General features: G+C 38.6%; 1 long non-coding RNA gene across 1 annotated transcript; it reads left to right on the forward strand.

The window, feature by feature from the left end:
- Positions 1 to 5,510: 5,510 nt before the first annotated feature.
- Positions 5,511 to 6,570, forward strand: LOC121020837 (uncharacterized). Its single transcript, XR_005786314.1, has 3 exons — positions 5,511 to 5,660; positions 5,783 to 5,862; positions 6,078 to 6,570. It is a non-coding gene; the product is annotated as an uncharacterized LOC121020837 (long non-coding RNA).
- The last annotated feature ends 1,628 nt before the right edge of the window (positions 6,571 to 8,198 follow it).

Here is an 8,198-nt window from a genome sequence, read left to right on the forward strand (position 1 = left end):
TTTGATATGTAGCCAGGTTTAGGAACAACTAAAACACAGCATTCTAGTTTTCGAACTCCTAATATAGTTACTGATCCAATAACCAACAATTTATTTGACAACTATTTATTAAGCACCCACTGTGTCCCTGGCATTGTTACAGGCATAGCTTGAGCAAAAATTCCTGCCCTCCGTCTAGCTTGGGGGTACAGGTGGGGCACAGGAGACAGACAAAAACGCGATAAACAAGAAAGTTATATATTGTATTAGGAGATGGTTTAAATGCTAAGGAAATTAAGAAACAGAGAAGTGTAACAGGATCCATGAGGGTAGGTATTAGCCAGGTGGTCAGTGTTGTCTTGACTGTAAAGGTGACATTTAAAGGAGGTAAGGAATGAGCCATGTGCGTATCTGGGAAGAATCACCAAGCAGATGGGACAGTAGGCACAGAGGCCCAAAGACAAGTATGTGCCTGATGAATCCAAGAAATATTGAGAGGGCCAACGTGGGTGGAGGAAGGGAGCAAGAGAGAGCAGTGAAAGTTGACACTGGAAAGGCAAGGAAGGGAAGAACCAGGTGGGTCCATGTTGGGTCTTACAGGCTATTGTTAAGTACTTTGACTTTTGCTCCAAATGAAAGGAGAAACAACTGTCAGGCTTTGGTTTAAAAACTTATGATGAACTAATACATGAAAAACAAAAATTCCATTTACAAAGTCCAGAAGAAGATTTTGAAAGAGGTCTGGTCCAGACTCCTAAGAAAAGGCAGGTGTTTTACTATATTATTCCAGGGAAATAGTTACAATTTCACATGAAAGGAGGCTTCATTACTCTTTAGTCACCCATCTACTTTATTCAACTATTCATTAACCAAATATTTATTAAATCCACAACCTACCCTGTGTTAGGTGCTATACTAAGCGCAGAAGGCTTTATAGGATTTATGACTCGGCCCCCAATGTGCTCCTGGGCCTCAGCAGCAGTGTATGTGGTCCAGGTTGCCTGTGAAGTAATTGTTTATTCCCAACCTAATTACTTCCATTGTAATTAAGCCCCCTTTCCTTTGGCTGATTGCCGATAGGTGATGTGGTCAGTCAACACGGTCACCAGGTTTATGTCTGTGGCAAGATGTGGCTGGAAGTATCTTCTAAGGGCTTATTGGGAAGGAAAGGTGGCGTATGCACAGGTTTACCTGCATGGGAATGCTGGAGATTATTGGCAGAGAAGAAGGAATATCAGAACGGAGGGCATGAGCAGGAGAAAGGGAAAAATGTCTCGTTTCCTGGGGTTGAGGGCAGGGAAGAGGGGGAGAGTGTTGCTTGCCACTTTTGGGGAGTAGAAGAGAAGCATGAATCAAACTAGCTGCTTTTACTTATACAGCATATATTTTGAATTTATTTTATTAGCATCGAATAAGGAAATGCTTTAGAGCAGTAGCAAAACATGGCATGGAGACGGGCCAAAGAAAAAAATCTCAACATAGTGACTAATTCTTTTAAGGTGATTCAGTTTGCAGACTTCACAGGTAGTGGAAACAGTGTAGTAATGCACAACCTGAGAGAATAATAGTCACCTCAGTTTTCTTACTCAGAGGGATAAACAACCAGGGACCAAAAGTGTGATTAATATCTTAATTATGCTTTAATACAAGGATATTTTAGTGGCCACTTTTAAAAGATTTGTCTTTGTGTTTTACCTTTAGGCCAATAAATCTATGCTGACTTTATGACCTAATGATTTTGTTTTATAAACATGTCAGCTTAAGGAATGATTCGAGCACATCCTACCTTCCCCATCCAATTTTTTATTCCTAGCGATTTAAACTGATAATCTGAGTTTTTTACTTTGTGTGGGGCATCTTGATTATAAATATATCCTAAATCATAATTATAAACACATCATCCCATGAAGAAACAGAAAATCTCTCTGATATAGAGACATCATTTTCTAAATATGTTCTTGCCATTTTATCATTTCAAGAATAAAGGGAAAGAGAAACACGATGAAAAAAATCATAAAGGCACCTAACCATCCTTGATTTTTAAAAAATCACTTATATGAGATAGAATGCTTGGCTGATGGTTCAGGTCTGATAGAGTATAAGTCTCCAGCTTAGATATGGCTGATAGAAAACGGAACATAAAGTCTAAATTCAGACCTCCCCACATCACTAGCAGAGTCCAGATTAAAGAGCAGCGGAGTAAAACCAAAGCCCATACTTCACTCTGCTGGAGAAGTTGAGTGGGACCATGCTAAGGGAAAACAAAAAAAGAAAAGAAAGTCTTACCCTGTCTTGTATGTACTTGCAACTGCTCTTTATTCCCTTATTCAGTACTATTATAAAGATTCTGGTTCCCTTTCAAAAACTAGTGGGATGGGAGTAGCTTTGTCTTGGGGCCTAGCCTGTGCTAATCTCCACAGCATGAATGGGGCTGAATGCATGTCCACTCGTTCATGTTTGCTAAAGTGTTTCTCTTCTGAAGACATTTTTCTTCAGGCATTTTCCATCTTCCTGACCAGGAGGCCAGCTCCACGAGGTCAAAAGCATATCATTCTTTGTTTTGTTTTGTTTGGACTTTTCTGGTTGTGCCCTGAAAAGAATTAGAAAACTATGGTCAGTTAAAAGACCATACAGGTAATTCAGGCATAGGGTGAGCTAATGTTTGTGTTTACTATTTTATGAAACTAGCTTGCTAGTCCCTTTCTTTCCTTACTAGACTCCTGTTAGGATCTTACTGCCTTGGTATCTGACGACTTTTTCCAGTGCAGTATAAGCGACCTCCCACCAAGGAACGACACCCAGTACCACAGGTAAACCTTTAACATCTCTTGCAAAGAATAAGATTCTAGTATCAGGAATGATGTAGCAGTTCAGGTATAGAGGAATGAAGAGATCAACAAATCCTGATTCTCTAAAACAACTTTAGTGCGGGACAAATTTGACAAAAATAATCAATCCAGTGAACTGGAAATATATAGCAAAGCAGTCTGTGAAAACCAGCAGGTTTGCTGTTGAAGGAAGCTACCTTTATTTGGAGTGGAAGGGGGGAAAACCCAGGCCCAGAAGCAACTGAGAAAAGACAAGACTGTAGCTCTACTGGCCTGAGGTTTTGGTTTCTGTTGGGATGTAGTGGAATACCGGAGGGCTAGACAGGAAGATTCTGGAAATAAGATAGCCATTGAGGGCCTTGAGAAGCATTCCATGCATCCTTGGCTGTCTGGAAGCCTGTACTCATGAGGTGGAGACCTCAGAGGGCCCAGCAAAAAGCAAGAATGGAGGCAGATATGAAAAGGGCCCAGACTTGGAATGGATTCCCCAAACCAAACACAGATCCACTAACAGAGAGTGGGAGCAGTGTAGACATGAGGTGTTTGAGCACGACGTGTGCCAATCTCATTGACTGACCACTAAACTGTACAGACACAGGGGTTACTTTAGGAAAGCAGACTCAAAAAGGACAATAATATACATATTTTTTAAACTCTGAGAAGAGACATCAGTAGCCATACACTGCAGGGATGATAGTTTCTACAGATTAAGCCTAGATTAGTTCATTTTTTAAAATAAAATAAAAGGGAAAGTAAGCAAAAAACCCCAGCAACAACAGAAAAACCCAGGATAAAAATAAAATTAGAACAAGAGTTGTTATATTATCTAAACTGTCCAAGGGACACGTGGGTGGCTCAGTCATTTGAGTGCCGACTTCAGCTCAGGTCATGATCTCACAGTTCGTGAGCTTGAGTCCCACGTCAGGCTCTGTGCTGACAGCTCAGAGCCTGGAGCCTCCTTCATATCCTGTGTCTCCCTCTCTCTCTGTCTCTCCTTCGCTCATGCTCTGTCTCTCTGTCTCTCTCAAAAATAAAATAAACATAAAAAAATTAAAATGTCCAATTTTCAATAAAAAATAATAAAACATGCAAAAAGCAGAAAAATAAGACTAATACTCAGGGAGAAAAAGAAGCAGTCAATGAAAACGGACTCTGTGAAGCCCTATAAGTTGGATTTAGTAGATAAAGACTTCAAAGCATCTATTATATAATGTTCAAAAAAAATTTTTTTTTTAAATATTTTTTTCCAACATTTATTTATTTTTTGGGACAGAGAGACACAGAGCATGAACGGGGGAGGGGCAGAGAGAGAGGGAGACACAGAATCGGAAACAGGCTCCAGGCTCTGAGCCATCAGCCCAGAGCCTGACGCGGGGCTCGAACTCACGGACCGCGAGATCGTGACCTGGCTGAAGTCGGACGCTTAACCTACTGCGCCACCCAGGCGCCCCCTATGTTCAAAAAATTTTTAAAGAACAGAAAATATGCTAATAATGATTCAGTATAGAGGGAACACTGATAAGGAAGTCAAATCTATTAAAAAGTACCAGACGAAACTTCTAGAGTTGAAAAATACAACCACCAAAACAAAATATTCACGAGATCGATTCCACAGCAGATTTGCCATGAATGAAGAAAGAGTTAGTGAACTTGAAAATGGATCAAAAAAATTTATCCAATCTGGAAAACAGAAAGAAAAACAATTGAAGACACGTTAAACAAATCCTGAGACCCATGTGTCACTACCAATCATAATAATCCTGTGTGTAATGGGGAATCCCAGTGGGAAAGAGAAAGAAAAGGACGTAACAAATATTTGAAGAAACAACTGGCTGAAAATACCCCAAACTTGATGAAAAACATTTATCAATGGATCTGAGAAACTAAACAAATCCCAAAGAGATTTTTACCTAGACACACCATAGCTGAACTATTGAAAGTCAAAGAAAAAGAGATTATCTTGAAAGATTCCAGAGAAAACTCTAGTATCAGGAACCTAAATGCCTAGTAGGTGCATCAGTGATCCAGGAGGCTGGAATAGATCTCAATCCATGAACCCAGATTCCTAGATCTTACAGTAAATACAAATGAAATCGTGGGGCCTTCTTTCATCCTGATGTTCTGATGCGTATCTTTGAATAAGGGGTTCTATATGTTTTTGGAAAAGACATTAGTAAAAAAGATCCATAAATGACTCTATATCCAACTTGACCTTGATCAAGTAATATGGGCAACAAGACAGTACAGATTATGTTCACAATGTTCTAAAGAATGAAAATTCTACCAAGAGCAATGATGGAATCCTAGGGAGAATGCCTTGGTGACCACAGGCAACCCATTCTCCCAGGAATGAAAACAAACAGACAAAAATCAATTCTGGATAGTTTAAGCATGTGAAAATAGTATAGCTATGTCTTTTCCCAGGTTGCTAGAGTTTAATGACTGTGGCAGTTGAAAACCTGCTTTTAAATGGGTGGATGGATTATGAGAGCAGAGTGTACAGCTCGTTTCAAATAAAAGAAGAAGCTTTGTAATTAAAAAAATGCTTAAGGTCAAGTCTGTACCTCCTTATTCAATATTAACAAGCAAACAAACAAAGAACAAAAGTTCTCTGAGTTTTAATACCATGTGTTCAGATCATTCAGTGTGTTTTGCTGTCCACATGAGCTCACTTTCTGGATAATTGGAAAGTTAAGTAATTGCCTAGAAAAGGTAAACATTTGTTAAAGTCCTTAAGAGGAGACTTAACTTATTTGCTACAACTGCAATAAAATAGTAGTTTGTGTCAACATAAAATCCTTCTTGTATCTATCATATGATGTCATGTGGAACTGCCAACACACAGTTTTTGATGTAAGACTTTTTCAATATACTTCATTCATAATCAGGACTTACATTGTGATATCATTTTCCCCCTAAACTCTGAATAAATAAATAAAAGTGTGTTGACTTTGATTTATTTGTGTTTTCCTTAGGCACCTGATGATGATGACAGCTAAGGAAGATTCAATTGACTGGTGTGATTGATAGATTCAAATGGCTAATGACCAAGGAGGTGGGACATTTTCAGTTCCAAATGAATAAGCTAATTCCTTCAGTATTTATGCTCTTCCTTGGGGCTCATGTTGTGCTGCTGGACATGTGTTCCAAAGTAGTCTTCCCTTTATAAGTTTTTTCACTTCGAACAGAATTGTTTCTCTGTAAGCGAGAGCTATATATTCCCCTCCTCCCTTTCTGTACTTCTCACAGGGCTTTTTGGATGTGTTTTAGAAGTGTTGCTGACTAGCTGGCTGAAAAGGGACGGGGAAGAACTTGGATATCGAATTTGAACCAGATCTCGAAGGATTCTGAATGAAAATGCAATACAATGCGACAGCAGAGTCAATAACTCCAGGCACTGAAACCAGCAATGTCGTATACATACAGAAGGGAATGGTCACTGCTTATGTAGAGGAACAACAGCCTGACTAATTCATGCAGGAGGTGAAACTGGGGCCCAGGAGGAGACCCCGAGATTACAAATAGAAAATGTGGCCATTTACCTCACCGTTTACCTGAAGAAAACTTGAAGCGTGAAAGACCTACTTTTGCATCTTTTAGGATCTAAGTGGAATTGGCATGTTTTAGGAAGTGAGTTCTATTTCCTATATTTCATTTCAAGGATTCATCGTCTTCAAGAGCCAACAAAGGGATGTATTTTCCTTAACATTTTCATGTAAGATGATCCATAAAGACTCTTTAAAAGTTCATATGCTCACCTCGTATTTCAGGCTTTGACAAATGATTTTATTATTATGAGTTTTATATACTATTCTTCAAAGAGTAACTCTCTTTTCTTCAATGTTGTTTCATCAATAAAAGCTACTTCTTCTAAATAATTCTCATTGCCCCTTCAATCTCATGAGAACCTGTGCATAAATCTAAAGGAAGATATTGGGATTTTCAGAGATGGTGTTCAGCGTATATTCTCAATTTTCCTCTCCTTTCCTACCTCCACCCACTTTTCTCTTCCTTACTATGGGAAATTTCTTAGGGAAAGAAATCAAGACTTTCCTGACTGTTCTTAGGCCACAGCAAGTTTTCCTCATTTCACATGTCCTTGACTTCAATGTCTGTAGCTACTACACTGGCCCTGCTCTTCTGTGTGCTGCCTGATAATTATTTTCCACATGCTTCGGGGACACCCCTCTAGTCTCTCCACCAGGTCCCAAGTTCCTCAAGGACAAGGGCTGTCCTTCACCCCTTAAACATCTCCAGTGTAATCTCATATAACTTAGAAATGATTATCAACTAAATGCACAAACAAGGGAAATATATCCATAATTTTCTATGTATTTGGAAACATGGACTACATTGTGCTCACTCTAATCTACATTATTCTCATCAAATTTTAAGTACATTTTCCATTATCCATTTTCCATTATTCCGCTAAGTGAAAATAGCAAAGTCAATTTCAGAGAACATTTTCTTCTAACAGCAAATTATAAATCTACATAAATCTTAAGGGTATTTCTATAGAGTAGGTCAAGAATGTACTATCTATTAAGGGAAGCTACAGGTAAACAAAATGTATGTTCCATCTCAAGTTATTAACCATCATAAACATTAAGCTATTCACAGAAAATTGGATATAATATGAAATATAAAATAAAACAAATTAAAAGTATTAAGCTCATCTTAAAGTTCAAGTTTCCAGACTCTAGCTTTACTCTTTGTCCCCCAAACACCACTCCAACTAAAACAGTCTTGAACCCTTGAACTTCACCTTTCTGCTGTTGTTTTTTCAAAAGAGACATAGAAGTTTTTTCTTCCAGAAAATTGGAGCAAGCAAAATCAAAGATATCATCTGTGATTTTTCATCTTGACTAGTAGAAAAGGGTAATCCTTCTGTAATTTTTTGAAACATTTGTGATGTGGTATATGTAACATTAAATTATTAATGCAGCCCCCCTTCCCCCCCCCCCTTTGGAACTGAGAGTAATTTCCTCTCCAATTTTCCTCTCACTCAGTCAATTCATTTTTAGGCTGGGTCCTCTTGAAGGAACAAAACATTAATTGGATTTGCCATTGTGTCTTGGACTGTTTTGGTGACAATTTTCCGTGACAGGGAAAAAGAGTTGCTAATTCATTGCTTCAGGAAATGAAGGGCTAATAGCCTCACATCTGGTAAATTATGGTCTTCCTGTTCATTGAGGTGGCAACAGTACACACAGCATTATTTGGAATTAAGAAAAAGCAGCGAAGGAAATCAATTTTTACCTTTGCAGTGGATTCAAAAAACGAAAAATCCAGTAACATGTCCTTTATAAAAGCATCCATTGTTGAAGACACAGAATTGAGTCAGCCACAGGGCAATTTGAGCAAAAACCCTTCCAGCATCCTAATGGAAAC

The sequence above is a fragment of the Herpailurus yagouaroundi genome, unplaced genomic scaffold (assembly GCF_014898765.1).
Source record: "Herpailurus yagouaroundi ecotype Mexico unplaced genomic scaffold, PumYag 253, whole genome shotgun sequence".
Taxonomy (NCBI): Eukaryota; Metazoa; Chordata; class Mammalia; order Carnivora; family Felidae; genus Herpailurus; species Herpailurus yagouaroundi.